Below are 18,223 nucleotides of genomic sequence, written 5' to 3' on the forward strand. Positions count from 1 at the left end.
TTATCCTAATGTAAACTTAAGTACGCAGTCACTGCAAGGTGAAAATGATTCAAACGGCTCTAAGCAGTATGGGACTTAACATCTAAGGTCATCAGTCGCCAAGACTTAGAACTACTTAAACCTAACTAACCTAAGGACATCACACGCAACCATGCCGGAGGCAGGATTCGAACCTGCGACCGTAGCAACAGCGCTGCTCCGGCCTGAAGCGCCTACAACCGCAAGGCCACAGGGGCCGGCCTGCAGGGTGAGATGGTGACCCTGAGTGAAGGCAAGAATATTACTAGGTGCACAGTAATCAATCAAGGCTTTCACTACATCCATAAAGTCAACGAGTTGACAAGTCTGACTACTCCCACCATGCTGTTGTTACAGTATCTTCTTACTGGAGTCGGAAGTGACCTGCATAAAGACGTAAGAGCATCAGCTCGAGAGGGGCCTCTGCGTCTCTACTGAATGTGGATTTCAATTCTGTCTTTGGGTCTATGGAGCCCAAGTGTCCTCTATCGTATCTGCAGACTAACTACCTCTTCCCACATCTCCGCGGTGCAGTACACATTCTCGAACGTCTAAAACCGCAACTTCTCCTTATCTGGCGGTCTTTTTCAGCACGTCTAACACTTCCCCAGAAATCCCTGGCCATCAAAATTGCTACACCACAAAGTTGACGTGCTACAGACGCGAAATTTAACCGACAGCCAGAAGATGCTGTGATATGGAAATGATTAGCTTTTCGGAGCTGAGCATTCACTCAAGGTTGGTGCCGGTGGCGACATCTACAAATTGCGGACATGAGGAGACTTTCCAACCGATTTCTCATACACAAACAGCAGTTGACCGGCGTTTCCTGGTGAAACGTTGTTGTGATGCCTCGTGTAAGGAGGAGAAATGCGTACCATCACTTTTCCGACTTTAATAACGGTCGCATTGTAGCCTATCGCGATTGCGGTTTATCGTATTGCGACATTGCTGCTCGCGTTGATCGAGATCCAATGACCGCTAGCAGAATATGGAATCTGTGGGTTCAGGAGGGTAATACGGAACGCCGTGCTAGAACCCTACGGTTTCGTATCACTAGCAGTCGAGATGACAGGCATCTCAATCGCATGGCTCTAACGGATAATGCAGCCACTTCTCGGTCTCTGATTGAACAGATGGGGACGTTTGCTCGACAACAACCATCTGCACGATCATCTGGACGACGTTTACAGCAGCATGGAGTATCAGCTCGGAGACCGTGGCTGCGGAAACCGTTGACGCTGCATCACAAACAGGAGCGCCTGCGATGGAGTACACAACGACGACCCTGGGTGCACGATTGGCAAAACGTCATTTCTTCGGATGAATCCAGGTTTTGTTTACAGCATCATGATGATCGCATCCGTATTTGGCGATATCGTGGTGAACGCACATTGGAAGCGAGTATTCGTTATCGCCATACTGGCGTATCACCCGGCGTGATGTTATGGGGTGCCATTGGTTACACGTCTCGGTCACCTCTTGTTCGCATTGACGGCACTTTGAACAGTGGGCGTTACGTTTCAGATGTGTTACGACCCGTGGCTCTACCCTTCATTCGATCCCTGCGAATCCCTACGTTTCAGCAGGATAATGCACGACCAGATGTTGCAGGTCCTATACGGGCCTTTCTGGATACAGAAAATGTTCGACTGCTGCCCTGGCCAGCACATTCTCCAGACCTCTCACCAACTGTAGTCATCTGATCAATGGTGGCCGAGCAACTGGCTCGTCACAATACGCCAGTCACTACTCTTGATGAACTGTGGTATTGTGTTGAAGCTGCATGGGCACTGTTCCTGTACACGCCATCCAAGCTCTGTTTGACTCAATGCCCAGGCGTATCAGGGCCGTACTTACGGCCAGAAGTGGTTGTTCTGGGTACTGATTTCTCAGGATCTATGCACCCAAATTGCGTGAAATTGTAGGCACATGTCAGTTATAGTATAATATATGTGTCCAATGAATACCCGTTTATCATCTGCATTTCTTCTTGGTGTAGCAATTTTAATGACCAGCAGTGTATCAACAACAACTGCCAACGTTATATTTTCTTTAAGTCTTTCCTCCCTCCATCTGCCCTCAAGTACACCATCTTTGCTAACATAAGGGAATGGCAGTCAGACAGTTGACTGACTCACTTACGTCATGTTGTGTGAGGTAGATTTTATATTTGAAGGGACTGACCAGCCAGGCACTACCTTACATGTACCATACACTGAATGTATGTCCCTGTAAGCTGATACTGCTCTCTACATAACGCGTCATAAACCATAACGCCGGCCGGTGTGGCGAACGGCTCTAGGCGCTTCAGTTGGGAATCGCGGGACCGCTACCTTCGCAGGTTCAAATCCTGTCTCGGGCAGGGGTGTGCGTTACCTCCGCAGGTTCAAATCCTGCATCGGGCATAGATGTTTGTAATTTCATTAGCGTAGTTAGGTTTAAGTAGTTCTAAGTTCCAGGGATTGATGACCTCAAATGTTAAGTCTCATAGTGCTCAAAGACATTTGAACCATAAACCATAAACATCGGTAAACTTGTGCACAAATCGGTAATGTTTGAATCTTATTCTTTTTTCAAATGCATGCCAGCTATGTCAACGTGACAGGCAGTTATTTTTTTACAAAATCTAGATGTGTTACAGACACTTGCCACCTTTTTCTTTACTTTTTTTCTGAGTCATCAGCCTACTTACTGGTTTCATGTGGCCCGCCACTTCCTAATCTCAGAGTATCATATGCAGTGTACGTGCTCAATTATTTCTGCATGTATTCCATTTCCTGTCTCCCTCTACAGTTTTGCCCCCTACAGCTCACTACAGTACCATGGAAATTATTCCCTGCTGTCCTAACACATGTCCTATCATATTGTACCCTCTCCTTGTCAGTATTCTCCATATATTCCTTTCCTCTCAGATTCTTCGTAGAACTTCCTTATTCCTTACTTTATCAGTCCGTCTAATTCTCTTCATTTCCGGTTTCCATGCAGTTAATGTATCACTAGCGTAATATGCCGTGCTCCATACCGACATTCTCAGAAATTTCTTCCTCATATTAAATGTCAGTAGACTTCTCTTCGTCAGAAATTCCATAATTTCATCTTCTTCGAGATCATCAGTCCTGATGCAAAGTTTTTAGCTATTCTCATTTCTACTACTTCTCATTAATTTCGCCTGTCTTCTATTTACTCTCAATCTATATTCTGCACACATTAGACTGTTCATTCTATTCAGCAGATCATGTAATTCTTCTTCACTCAGGATTGCAATGTTATCAGCGAAACATATCATTATCGCTTCACCTTGAATTTTAATTCCACTCCTGAAACTTTCTTTTATTTTATTCATTGATTATTCGATTTATAGATCGAACATTAGGGACGACAGACTCTTACACCCTTTTTAATCGGAGCACTTCTTTCATGGTCGTCTACTCTAATTATTACCTATTGGCTTCTGTACATATTGTATATTACCCGACTCTTCCTGTGGTTTATTCTTATTTTTGTCATAAATCCCAACATCTGGCACCATTTTACTTTTCGAACGCCGTTTCTAGGTCAACAAATCGTATGAACGTGTCTTCATTTTTCCTTAGTCTTATCTCCATTATAAACCACAATGTCAGAATTACCTCTCTCGTGCCTTTACCTATCCTTAAGACAAACTGATCGTCTTCTAGCAAATCTCAATTATCTTCATTCTTCTGAATATTGTTATTGTCAGCAACATGGATGCATGAACTGTTAAGCTAATTGTGCTATAGGTCTTGACAGCTCTTGCAGCCTTCGGAATTTCGTGGGTGATATTTTTCGGTAAGTCAGATGGTATGTCGCCAGACTCACATATTCTGCCAACTTGAATAGTCGGTTTGTTGCCACCTTCAGCAATGATGTTAGACATTCTGATGAAATCTTATCTCTCTGCCCTGCTTGATCTTAAATCCTCCAAAACTCTGTTAAATTCTGCTTCTAATACTGAATCCCCTGTCTCTTCTAAATCGAGTCCCGTTTCTTCTATCATATCAAACAAATCTTCTCCCTCGTAGATACTTTGAACTTGCTCTTTCCACCTATCAGCTCTCTCCTCTACATTTAACTTCAGAATTCCCGTTACATTCTTGCTGTTACCATCTTTGCTTCTAATTTCGCGGAAGGTTGTTTTTATTTTCCTATATGCTGAATAAGTCCTTCCGACAATCACTTCTTCGATTTCTTCGCAGCCATTTCGTTTTAGCTTCACTGTAATTCTTAATTATTACGTTCCTCAGCGGCTTGTGTTTCTATATTCCTGAACTTCCATCAACATTTTGGCACTTTCTTCTTTCATATATTAACTGACGTATATCTTCTGTTACCCATGGGTTCTTCTTTGTACCTATGTTTTCTTTCCAACTTCTGTGACAGCTCTTTTTAGGGATGTCCATTCCTCTTCAACTGTACTGCCTACTGAGCCATCCCTTACTGCTGCACCTAAAGCCTTAGAGAACTTCAGCAGTATCTTGTCATTCCTTAGTACTTTCGTATCCCTCTTCTTTGCGTATTGATTTTTTCTGACTAATCTCTCAAACTTCAGCCTACTCTTCATCGCTACTACATTGTGATCTGTGTCCGTATCTGGTCCTGGGTAAGCCTTACAATTTAGTATCTGATTTCGGAATCTCTGTCTGTCTATGAGGTGGTCTAACTGAAATCTTCCCGGATCACCCGATCTTTTCCCAGTGTACCTGCTCCTCTTGTGATTCTTGAACAGAGTATTCTCTAGTACCAGCTCTATTAATCTCTTTTCTCTCTCATTCATTGATCCAATCCAATATTCTCCTGTTACCTATCTTCTAATACTAGCACTACAACTGCATTCCAGTCCCCCATGATTATTCGATTTTCATCCCCCTTTAAATACTGTATTACCCTTTCAATATCCTCAAACACAATCTCTATCTCCTGCGACGTCGGCATGTATACCTGAACTGTCGTTGCCGGTGTTGGTTTGCGGTCGATTCTGATACGAACAATCCTGTCACTAAACTGTTCACCATAACACACTCGCTTGCCCTACCTTACTATTAATAACGAATCCCAGTACCGTTACACTAGTTTCTCTTGCTGTTGATGTAACCCTCCCCCCCCCCCCCTCCCCCGCCCTAATCTGACCAGAAGTCCTCGTCTTCTTTCCATTTCACTTCACTGACTCCTACTACATCTAGCTTGAGCCTTTGCATTTTCTATTCCAGATTTTCTAGCTTCCATACCACGTTCAACATTGACATTCCACGTCCCGACTCGTAAAACATTATCCTTTGATTAGTTATTTAATATTTTTCTTATTGTCACCTCCCCCTTTTTCACTTCCCTCCTACATGTTAGCAATTAAAGGTCTCTACTCACCTGAAATATTTATTTACCCCGATCCGATTGGTTCGCTATCTGAGTCCATGTACAATTTTTTCGATTTTTATGTTAGGAGTATGGAGAAACTTAGACATTTCCTCTGACTGAGCTATGATTTACTCCAACTGTACCAGATAACATTAGTACGTAAGAAAACAAGTACCAAAAATGCATTTTCATACGTGAAGTAATGTGTAAGGTAACACATATACTGAGAGGAGAAGAAATGCCCCTAGAGGGAATTCAGTGGGAAAGTATATAAACTAATCATCAATCAAAATATAGAATTGTATATAATAGCAAAGGCTAATGGCCATACAGCTGCATTAATTAGATCAATTAAATAATGGAATAGACGAAAAACGTCAAATGAAGAGTGCTGTAAAGCTTTTGTTTTAAGCACTGTAAATCAGTATAGTCTCACATAGTAACGTAAACGTCACTGCATTTATCGGATGCATTTAGGGGATTTCATATTTGTCAAACTGTATCCATCTACGGTCCAAGTAACTCTTGTGCTATAACGCACATTTTGAATTATACGTTTAATTTCCTTCTTCTTCCTTCTGCGGTGGTCAATCCAAGGATTGGTTTGCAACAGCTACAATGGCAGCTTTTCTCCATTCTGTGAGTCTTTCAGCTTTTCTCTTCATTTCTTTATAGGTGTTACATCCCACATCTTTCACGATTTCCTCCATGCCTCATTAGTGATCTTCTTCTTGGTCTTTTTCCCTCGACATATCCCTCTATGATTGTGTTAAGGAGTCCCCTATGTCTTAATAGATGGCCTGTAAATTGCACTCTTCTTTTAACAATGGAACTCCAGAAGCTTCTCTTCTCACCTGCTCTTTCCATAACCACTTCGTTTGTGACCTTGAAGATACATTTTATTTTGAGCGTGCGTCTAATGCACCACATTTCAAAAGAATTTAGCTTCTGGTCTTCCTCTGTCTTGAGAGTCCATGTTTCACTCCCATAGCATTCCACACTCCACATATATGATTTCAAATATCTTTTCCTGATTTCAAGGCTGACGCTCTTAGATGTTTAGATGTTTTTCTTCTTGCTAAAAGTAGCCTTTGCTTGAGCAATTCTACTTCTCACTTCTGCCTTGCTTCTTCCATCCCTGGTAATATTACTGCCCAGATAAGTAAATTTATCAACTTGTTCAAGCAGTTCATTGCGTACATGAACTTTGACTTTCACTTGATCTTTTTTGTTGAGTGTCATTACTTTTGTTTTTGCTTTATTAATTCTCATATGATATTCTTCCCCCATAACATTATCCATTCTATTTAGTAGGACTATAAGATCTTCTTCACTTTCAGCAGGGACAGCTACATCATCGGTGTATTTTATCATATCTATTCGTTGACCATAAATTACTACACCTGTCTGTGAATTTTCCCTTACTTTTTTCAGCGCCTCTTCAATGATAGGTTAAAGATAACAGGGGATAGTGCGCAACCTTGTCGGACACCTTTCCGTATCTGCAGCTCTTCTTCTTTTGTCCGTCCACAGATAACTGCTGTCTCGTTTTTGTACAGGCTCCATATCATTTTCATATCTTTATAGTCTATTCCTGCTTTTTTGAGTACCTCAAATATCTTATCCCATTTAAAATTATCAAAGGCTTACTCTACATCTACGAAACCTATGTATGTTGTCAGGTTCTTATCTAGTCGTTTATCTAATATTGGTTTAAGAGCAAATATTGCTACTCTGGTTCCTCTATCTTTCCAGAATCCAAATTGCGATATATATATATATATTAGTTGTGTATATTGCTTTCCACGATTGTATATGCATTTGGACGTTCAGCTTCTACTCACTGTTAAGTTTGCCTCGCCCTGAGTAATTAATGTGACAGTTTATTTTAAGCCATCCAGCTTAGAAAGACAAAACAATTCTCTTAAAATAAATGAGCCTCAGCAACTCGAATTTAATTAAAATGCATCGTAAATGCTTTGTAAATCACATAATTTACCTGTTTTAAACAGGAGACAAATTAATGTTAGTCACTAATTACAGAGTTTCTTAGTAACTTACTCTGAAGTATCATCTTTTCGTCACATGCTAAGTTTAAAAGGAAGAGAATAATCTGCTCACCTTTTTAAATATTATCAGAACTTATCGTCATTTTTAACTGTTTTCCGTCTTATCCTTTAGTTGCTTTAAATTCGTGGAGGTATGTGCCGTCTATGCAATTAAATGAAGGCAGTTTGTTTGTTGCCATACGGGTTTCGCTTCATTTATTTGGGAAGCATCATCAGTGGCCTGAAATACATGTTTCTTTTTATATATACAATAAGCGTATTATCTGCTAGATATAATCTGTTGATTTATTACATTTTCTCGGGTTTTTTAGGTTAGAAGCAACTTTTGTAGCACAAGTTCCATAAAATGATGTATCTTTCGTTTTACTTACGATTTCCAGCGCTGCTAACACATATATGTGTTTCTGGTGATGTATTTGCTGGTCTTCATGCTCCAGTTAGCCGAATCAAGTGTTGTGTAGCCATTTGTCACATCACATTTCACTTTCACTGCCATTTGGCGATCAACATATGTGTGTTTGCAGTGTGTAGTGTTGCCAACTGTTGTTATATGTTTGTCTTTTGTTTCTGTTGTGTTTTGTGGATTTCATTTGTTGTGTGTCTGTGTGTGCGTGCAATCCTCACTCTTTTTCTTTAGTTTCAATTTTAAAAGAAATTTTACTTACAAGAAGATGGGCTCCCAATGGGATCCCCAATTTGAGGAACACTAGCAAACATATTCATCAACTACATAGAAAACACAATCTTTGATACAGTCATTACAAAGAAAGGATACAATATTGTTTACTGTTACAGATACGTAAATGACATAATCTGTATGGTAGACGAACCAACAGAGAAAATTGATAAACTTCATAAAGATATAAACAACATACATAAAAATATTCAATTTACCATAGAAAAAGAAACACAAAAGCAAATACATTTCTTGGATATAACAATAAAGAGAGAGAACAATAAACACACATTTGACATCTTCAGAAAGCCTACAGCCACTGACATAATCATACATGCTTCATCCAACCACCCACAAAATCAAAAATTAGCGGCCCTACGACACATATTACACAGGCTAAATAACATCCCACTCAGCAAAGAAAATTATGGAAAAGAGTTACAAACAATACAACTTGTAGCCACTAACAATGGTTACAGCACCCATATAGTACAAAAACTCAATGAAAAAATTAAAACACAACTAAAGAAAAATCAAATCAAGCAGAGATTACAGAACCCCACAAACACTACAGCACACACAGAAACACAAAACAATAACACTCATGACATGAATAACAGAAAAAAAATGCTATACTCTAACATACAAATTCAAAACAACACACAAGATAGCAAATATATTAAAGAAACAAGGATTACAAATAGCTTACAAAACAAGAAACACACTCCAATCACATTTACAAACAACAGAAAAATCAGACAAATACCAAGGAGCAGGTTATACCAGCTAGAGTGCCAAGAATGTAAACCAGTATATCTGGGGATGACAAGCAGGAATTTTAAAACTAGGTATAAAGAACATATAAGAAGTTGGAAATATGAGAACAGTCATTCTACCTTTGCCGAACACCTGATAAAACGTGGACATGAACCATCCAATATGGAATGTGACATGACAGTTATCAGAGTGAATGATCACAACAAAATCATCCTGACATTGCAAGAAAACTTCCACATACAAAGAGCCATTGCAGCGGAAAAGAAGGTATTCAATGACCAAATCCATATAAACAATAACTCGCTGATCATGCTAGCCACCAAAACAATAACAAACTGAAGTGCAACCAGGATAAATAATTAACGAATATCCTTCCCCTCTTCTCTCTCTCTTTCTCCCCTACCCCCCCCCCCCATACACACACACATACTCACAAACAAACACATGAAAAAAGTGAGGACTGCACACACACAGAGACACAACAAATGAAAACCACAAAACACAACAGAAACAAATGACAAACACATAACAACAGTTGGCAACACTACACACTGCAAACACACATATGTTGATCGCCAAATGGCAGCGAAAGTGAAATGTGATGTGAAAAATGGCTAAACAACACCTGATTCGGCTAACTGGAGTATGAAGACCAGCAAATACACCACCAGAAACACATATATGTGTTAGCAGCGCTGGAAATCGTAAGTAAAACGAAAGATACATCATTTAATGGAACTTGTGCTACAAAAGTTGCTTCTAACCTAAAACACCCGAGAAAATGTAATATATCAACAGATTATATCTAGTAGATAATACGCTTATTGTATATATAAAATGAAACATGTATTTCAGGCCACTGACGATGCTTCCCAAATAAATGAAGCGAAACGCGTATGGCAACAAACAAAGTGCCTTTATTTAGTTGCATAGACGGCACATACCTCCACGAATTTAAAGCAACTAAAGGATAAGACGGAAAACAGTTAAAAATGACGATAATACTGCCATGTCAGGCATTTCCCGTCAAATTATACAACAGTTTCAAGAATATACATCTCAGACTCCACAAGACCATCCAACACATTAAATACAATCAAACCTGTAAAACAAATAATGTAATTCCGAGCTATATTAATGTAAAGGTCAGAAACAACTCTTTTGTAGCACAAAAAACGAAATTATTTGCAGAAAAGACTTGGTTAAAAAATGAAATCAAATCGCTTTACACTAAGAAACTCATGCTTAATAGGATGTTATATGATTTACATCTCGAGTTATCAGCTTTTATTAACAACCCAACAGTGATGATCAACATAATACAAAAAAAATTGAACACATCACAACAAGAAAACTGCAATACACACACAACGAACATGGACGAAAAATCAAAACACTCACTAATAAAAATAACCATAGAGGAAAGTATGACAAAGTGCAACACACCCATCAGCACAAATTTCACCCAAAATTAATAAATCTCACAGCCATAGAATTAACTGAGAAAGAAACACAGCTATTAGAGAAAGGACTCAAACACAACATCAGCACAAAAATAGATAACCACTACATAGAAAATTTGATTGTAGAAACAGAAAGCATCCTGGCAGAGGAAGAGAAAAATGAAAATAACACTATAAATATTGGACTAACACGAGAACTAGTGAAGAAAGAAATAAATAACATAATCACCATGTCAAAGAAAGAGCAAAACAGTAAACTTTAAACAGAAAAGACACCACTAAGAAATTAAAAGAAAAACTGCAAGCTAACAACATCATAGTCACAAGAGCTGACAAAGGGAACAGCACAGTACTGATCAATAATGAACAATATATAGAAAAAACTATGGATTTCATCTCTTCTAACAATATCACAAAACTAAAATCTGATCTAACAGCACGCTTCCAGACATACATAAAAAACAACCTCAGAGAGATCAGAGACATACTTACAGATAAACAAAAACAACATATCACACAGAAGAACCCAAAAGCACCAACACTCAGAAACCAACCCAAGGTCCACAAACCCCACATTCCATTGAGGCCTGTTATTTATTTCATGAATGCACCATCATACCATGTGGCAAAACACATGAACAAAATCATAATGCAACACTATGAAATGAAAAACAGCAGAACAGTGAAAAACACAAATGAATTCATAACACATATAAAAGACTTGCACATCCCACAAACAGCATCACTCATCTCTTTTGACATAGAGAACATGTACACCTCAATACCCACTGCAGACACAATAAAACTAATTGAAGGAAACTTGCTAACACACAACAAACTACCTGTAGACAATATTAATGAAATAATAAAAACCCCTCAAAGTAATCACATCCCAAAATTACTTCCAATTTGAAAAGAAATTTTACTTACAAGAAGATGGGCTCCCAATGGGATCCCCAATTTCAGGAACACTAGGAAACATATTCATCAACTACATAGAAAACACAATCTTCGATACAGTCATCACAAAGAAGGGATACAAAATTGTTTACTGGTACAGATACGTAGATGACATAATCTGTATGGTAGATGAACCAACAGAGAAAATTGATAAACTTCATACAGATATAAACAACATATATAAAAATACTCATTTACCATAGAAAAAGAAACACAAACGCAAATACATTTTTTGGATATAACAATAAAGAGAGAGAACAATAAACACACATTTGACATCTTCAGAAAGCCTACAGCCACTGACATAATCATACATGCTTCATCCAACCACCCACAAAATCAAAAATTAGCGGCCCTACGACACATATTACACAGGCTAAATAACATCCCACTCAGCAAAGAAAATTATGGAAAAGAGTTACAAACAATACAACTTGTAGCCACTAACAATGGTTACAGCACCCATATAGTACAAAAACTCAATGAAAAAATTAAAACACAACTAAAGAAAAATCAAATCAAGCAGAGATTACAGAACCCCACAAACACTACAGCACACACAGAAACACAAAACAATAACACTCATGACATGAATAACAGAAAAAAATTCTATACTCTCACATACAAATTCAAAACAACACACAAGATAGCAAATATATTAAAGAAACAAGGATTACAAATAGCTTACAAAACAAGAAACACACTCCAATCACATTTACAAACAACAGAAAAACCAGACAAATACCAAGGAGCAGGTTATACCAGCTAGAGTGCCAAGAATGTAAACCAGTTTATCTGGGGATGACAAGCAGGAATTTTAAAACTAGGTATAAAGAACATATAAGAAGTTGGAAATATGAGAACAGTCATTCTACCTTTGCCGAACACCTGATAAAACCTGGACATGAACCATCCAATATGGAATGTGACATGACACTTATCAGAGTGAATGATCACAACAAAAACCTCCTGACATTGCAAGAAAACTTCCACATACAAAGAGCCAGTGCAACGGAAAAGAAGGTATTCAATGACCAAATCCATATAAACAATAACTCGCTGATCATGCTAGCCACCAAAACAATAACAAACTGAAGTGCAACCAGGATAAATAATTAATGAATATCCTTCCCCTCTTCTCTCTCTCTTTCTCCCCTACCCCCCCCATACACACACACATACTCACAGACAAACACATGAAAAAAGTGAGGACTGCACACACACAGAGACACAACAAATGAAAACCACAAAACACAACAGAAACAAAAGACAAACACATAACAACAGTTGGCAACACTACACACTGCAAACACACATATGTTGATCGCCAAATGGCAGCGAAAGTGAAATGTGATGTGAAAAATGGCTAAACAACACCTGATTCGGCTAACTGGAGCATGAAGACCAGCAAATACACCACCAGAAACACATATGTGTTAGCAGCGCTGGAAATCGTAAGTAAAACGAAAGATACATCATTTTATGGAACTTGTGCTACAAAAGTTGCTTCTAACCTAAAACACCCGAGAAAATGTAATATATAAACAGATTATATCTAGCAGATAATACGCTTTTTGTATATATAAAAAGAAACATGTATTTCAGGCCACTGACGATGCTTCCCAAATAAATGAAGCGAAACGCGTATGGCAACAAACAAACTGCCTTCATTTAATTGCATAGACGGCACATACCTCCACGAATTTTCAGAACTGTTTGTTGGGAATGACATATCTCTTTGTAAAAAGCGTAACTTCAGCAGGGGAAGTTTTACTCAGGCATTCCAGATCATCCCTTTGCCACGTAGTGTGTAGCCAGTGAGTGATGAAATAAGGGAAAAGCGATATATATACCTTATGCCACAACTTACCGAACTTTTTTACCTGCGACCCCATTTCTTTGCAGTCACCACTCATTGTTTTAAATGCAACTAACACAACCTATGTATATAAGCTACCGATAGATTATATTCTACAAGTACACCCTCAATTAATTCCAGAACTGAACTCCCACATCACTTAGTGACATGTTGCATAGATCTCTTGAACGATTGTTTTATGGAAATGATGTGGAAGAAAGAAGTTTATAGGATAGAGCAGAAGATGTATACACTTTCAATGTTACCGTTAACGTACACTTATTTTTAGTGGCATTCATACAATTAACTCAAAAACTAAGTTTTTCCCTTTGGTCCAGTCTGTCAGATTTCAAACAAAAATGACGTCCATGAAATGGAAGGAGTTAAAATATGATTACAAACGAGTTGTTGATGTTTCAGATATTTGACTTTAAGCATGTACGCAGGAAAAATTTTGAGAAGATTCCACATTTCTTATAAAGTTGGTATTTCTTGCACTGTCAAATCAGATATGAATGTTGTTGTTGTGGTCTTCAGTCCTGTGACTGGTTTGTTGCAGCTCTCCATGCTACTCTATCCTGTGCAAGATTCTTAATCTCCCAGTACCTACTGCAACCTACATCCTTCTCAATCTGCTTGGTGTATTCATCTGTTGGTCTCCCTCTACGATTTTTACCCTCCACGCTGCCCTCCAATATTAAATTGGTGATCCCTTGATGCCTCAGAACATGTCCTACCAACCGATCCCTTCTTCTTGTCAAGCTGTGCCACAAACTTCTCTTCTCCCCATTCCTATTCAATACTTCCTCATTAGTTATGTGATCTACCCATCTAATCTTCAGCATTCTTCTGTAGCATCACATTTCGAAAGCTTCTATTCTCTTCTTGTCCAAACTATTTACCGTCCATGTTTCACTTCCATACACGGCTACATTCCATACAAATACTTTCAGAACAGGCTTCCTGACGCTTGAACCTATACTCGATGTTAACAAATTTCTCTTCTTCAGAAACGCATTCCTTGCCATTGCCAGTCTACATTTTATATCCTCTCTACGTCGACCATCATCAGTTATTTTGCTCCAAATAGCAAAACTCCTTTACTACTTTAACTGTCTCATGTTCTAATCTAATTCCCTCAGCATCACCCGACTTAATTCGACTACATTCCATTATCTTCATTTTGCTTTTGTTAACGTTAATCTTATATACTCCTCTCAAGACACTGTCCATTCCATTCAAATGCTCTCCCAAGTCCCTTGCTATCTCTGACAGAGTGACAATGTCATCGGCGAACCTCAAAGTTTTTATTTCTTCTCCATGGATTTTAATAGCTACACCTAATTTGTGTTTCCTTTACTGCTTGCTCAATATACAGATTGAATAACATTGGGGAGAGGCTACAATCCAGTCTTACTCCTTTCCCAACCACTGCTTCCCTTTCATGTCCCTCGACTCTAATAACTGCCATCTGGTTTCTGTACAAATTGTAAATAGCCTTTCGCTCCCTGTATTTTACCCCTGCCACCTTAAGAATTTGAAAGAATTCCAGTCAACATTGTCAAAAGCTTTCTCTAAGTCTACAAATGCTGGAAACGTATGTTTGCCTTTCCTTAATCTTTGTTCTAAGATAAGTCGTAAGGTCAGTAATGCCTCATGTGTTCCAGTATTTCTACGGAATCCAAACTGATCTTCCCCGAGGTCGGCTTCTACTAGTTTTTCCATTCGTCTGTAAAGAATTCGTGTTAGTATTTTGCAGCTATGGCTTCTTAAACTGATTGTTCGGTAATTTTCACATCTATTTACACCTGCTTTCTTTGGGATTGGAATTATTATATTCTTCTTGAAGTCTGAGGGTACTTCGCCTGTCTCATACATCTTGCTCACCAGATGGTAGAGTTTTGTCAGAACTGGATCTCCCAAGGCTGTCAGTAGTTCTAATGGAATGTTGTCTACACCCGGAGCTTTGTTGCGACACAGGTCTTTCAGTGCTCTGTCAAACTCTTCACGCAGTATCGTATCTCTCATTTCATCTTCACCTACATCCTCTTCCATTTCCATGATTTTGTCTTCAAGTACATCGCCTTTGTATAGACCCCCTGTATACTCCTTCCACCTTTCTGCTTTCCCTTCTTTGCTTAGAACTGAGTTTCCATCAGAGCGCTTGATGTTCATACAGCTGGTTCTCTTATTTCCAAAGTTCTCTTTCATTTTCCTGTAGGCAGTATCTATCTTACCCCTAGTGAGATAAGCCTCTACATCCTTATATTTGTCTTCTAGCCATCCCTGCTTAGCCATTTTGCCCTTCCTGTCGATCTCATTTTTGAGACGTTTGTATTGCTTATTGTCTGCTTCATTTACTGCATTTTTATATTTTCTCCTTTCATCAATTAAATTCAATATTTCTGCTGTTACCCAAGGATTTATACTAGCCCTCGTCTTTTTACCTACTTGATCCTCTGCTGCCTTCACTACTTCATCCCTCAGAACTACCCATTCTTCTTCTACTCTATTTATTTCCCCCATTCCTAACAATTGTTCCCTTATGCTCTCCCTGAAACTCTGTACAACCTCTGGTTCTCTCAGTTTATCCATGTTCCATCTCCTTAAATTCCCACCTTTTTGCAGTTTCTTCAGCTTTAATCTACAGGTCATAACCAATAGATTGTGGTCAGAGTCCACATCTGCCCCTGGAAGTGTCTTACAATTTAAAACCTGGTTCCTAAATCTCTGTCTTACCATTATATAATCTATCTGATACCTTTGAGTATCTCCAGGGTTCTTCGATGTATACAAACTTCTTTCATGATTCTTAAACCAAGTGTTAGCTATGACTAAATTGTGCTCTGTGCAAAATTCTACCAGGCGGCTTCCTCTTTCATTTCTTAGTCCCAATCCATATCCACCTACTACGTTCCCTTCTCTCCCTTTTCCTACACTCGAATTCCAGCCACCCATGACTATTAAATTTTCATCTCCCTTACTATCTCAATAATTTCTTTTATTTCATCATACATTTCTTCAATTTCTTCGTCATCTGCAGAGCTAGTTGGCACATAAACTTGTACTACTGTAGTAGGTGTGGGCTTCGTATCTATCTTGGCCACAATAATGCGTTCACTATGCTGTTTGTAGTAGCTTACCCGCATTCCTATTTTCCTATTCATTATTAAACCTACTCCTGCATTACCCCTTTTAATATATGAATATAAATAGAGTAATCTGTGCTTCGTGCGCTACATTGCGTCAAGTCATAAACAGAGTCTCTAACTGTTATAATAGTGCTACTGTGTTTAACCTAATATTATACATCTTAATGAGTAGATGATGACAGCATTTTAAGGTTTTAAATTGGTTCAATAATGAGACATTAAAAAAAAAATTGCCGCTGGATGTCGTTAAATAGCAACCTCGAACTGGGATACTGAACCATGAACCAGGGTAGTTGCTACGTAACAGACATCCATATTTTTTTGCTCAAAACTACCCTCTCTCCTGAAATCCTGTGTGAATACTTGTGCACGAACAGTATTTAAGTAAAAGCATCAGATGTAGAGAAACATATCGTTAAAGAATTATTATTGATATAGAGGATTAAAATTCTAAGAATGGAAACAAACGAAAACAGGCAATTAAAAAGTTTGGAAAGTAATATTGATTGATCCAAATGCGTATTTTTAATGTAGTAAATGATATCACAATCATGGAGGGCGAAAGGATAAATTTGTTTTTGATTTAATACGTCTTCCTGGTTATTGTTTTTGCCTCTATGATTGAGTGATTATCATGGCTGACTACCATATGGATGACGAATCATTACTGGTTCAAAAATGGTTCAAATGGCTCTGAGCGCTATGGGACTTAACATCTGAGGTCAACAGTTCCCTAGAACTTAGAACTACTTAAACCTAACTAACCTAAGGACATCACACACATCCATCTCCGAGGCAGGATTCGAACCTGTGACCGTAGCAGTCGCGCGGTTCCGGACTGAGCGCCTAGAACCGCGAGACCACCGCGGCTTGCCATTACTGCTATTGGTAGGGAGTTTTTCCTATGTGGGAGGACAAGAATGGTGTACAAAAAGATTCTTGATACCATTTGAGGAACGGCTTGATCGATTGGTAAGGGCCTCCCGCTCCCTGAAAATGACTACGGCCAGGGACACGGGGTGCTGACCCTCCACGCCACATTAATGCTGCCATTATTAGAGGATGACATGGTGGTTGGTCGCCACCAACAGGCTGACCAGGGCCTTTGGATGGAGTTAACTTTTTAGTTACGATTGCTTATTGCAACACAACGGCGTGAAGCATTGAAACATTCCTTTTGTCCGAGACTCGGAGATCCCGTAATGTCGCAAAAACTCTTGGCGATATGGGGTGTTCGAAATTAACTATGCGACATACGACGTCTATACAACGGATTCCGTAATTATGTAAAAAAAAAGTTGTAAGCTTTTCTGTTACCTACACTACTGGCTACTGAAATTGCTACACCACGAAGATGACGTGCTATAGACACGAAATTTAACCAACAGAAAGAAGATGCTGGGATATGCATATGATTGGCTTTTCAGAGCATTCACACGTTGGCGCCGGTGGCGACACCTACAACATGGTGACACGAAAGTTTCCATGCGATTTCTCATACACAAACAGCAGTTGACCGACGTTGCCTGGTGAAACGTTGTTGTGATGCCTTGTGTAATGAGGATAAATGCGTACCATCACGTTTCCGACTTTGATAAAGGCCGGATTGTAGCCTATAGCGAGTATCGTTTATCGTATCGAGACATTGTTGCTCGCGTTGGTCGTGATCCAATGACTGTCAGCAGAATAAGGAATCGGTGGATTCAGGACGGTAATATGGAACGCCGTCCTGGATCCGAAAAGCCTCATATCTCTAGCAGTCGAGATGACAGGCATCTTATCCGCATAGCGGTAATGGATAGTGCAGCCACGTCTCGATCCCTCAGTCAACAGATGGGGAAGTTTGCAAGACAACAACCATCTGCACGAACAGT

The sequence above is a fragment of the Schistocerca gregaria genome, chromosome 9 (assembly GCF_023897955.1).
Source record: "Schistocerca gregaria isolate iqSchGreg1 chromosome 9, iqSchGreg1.2, whole genome shotgun sequence".
Lineage (NCBI taxonomy): Eukaryota > Metazoa > Arthropoda > Insecta > Orthoptera > Acrididae > Schistocerca > Schistocerca gregaria.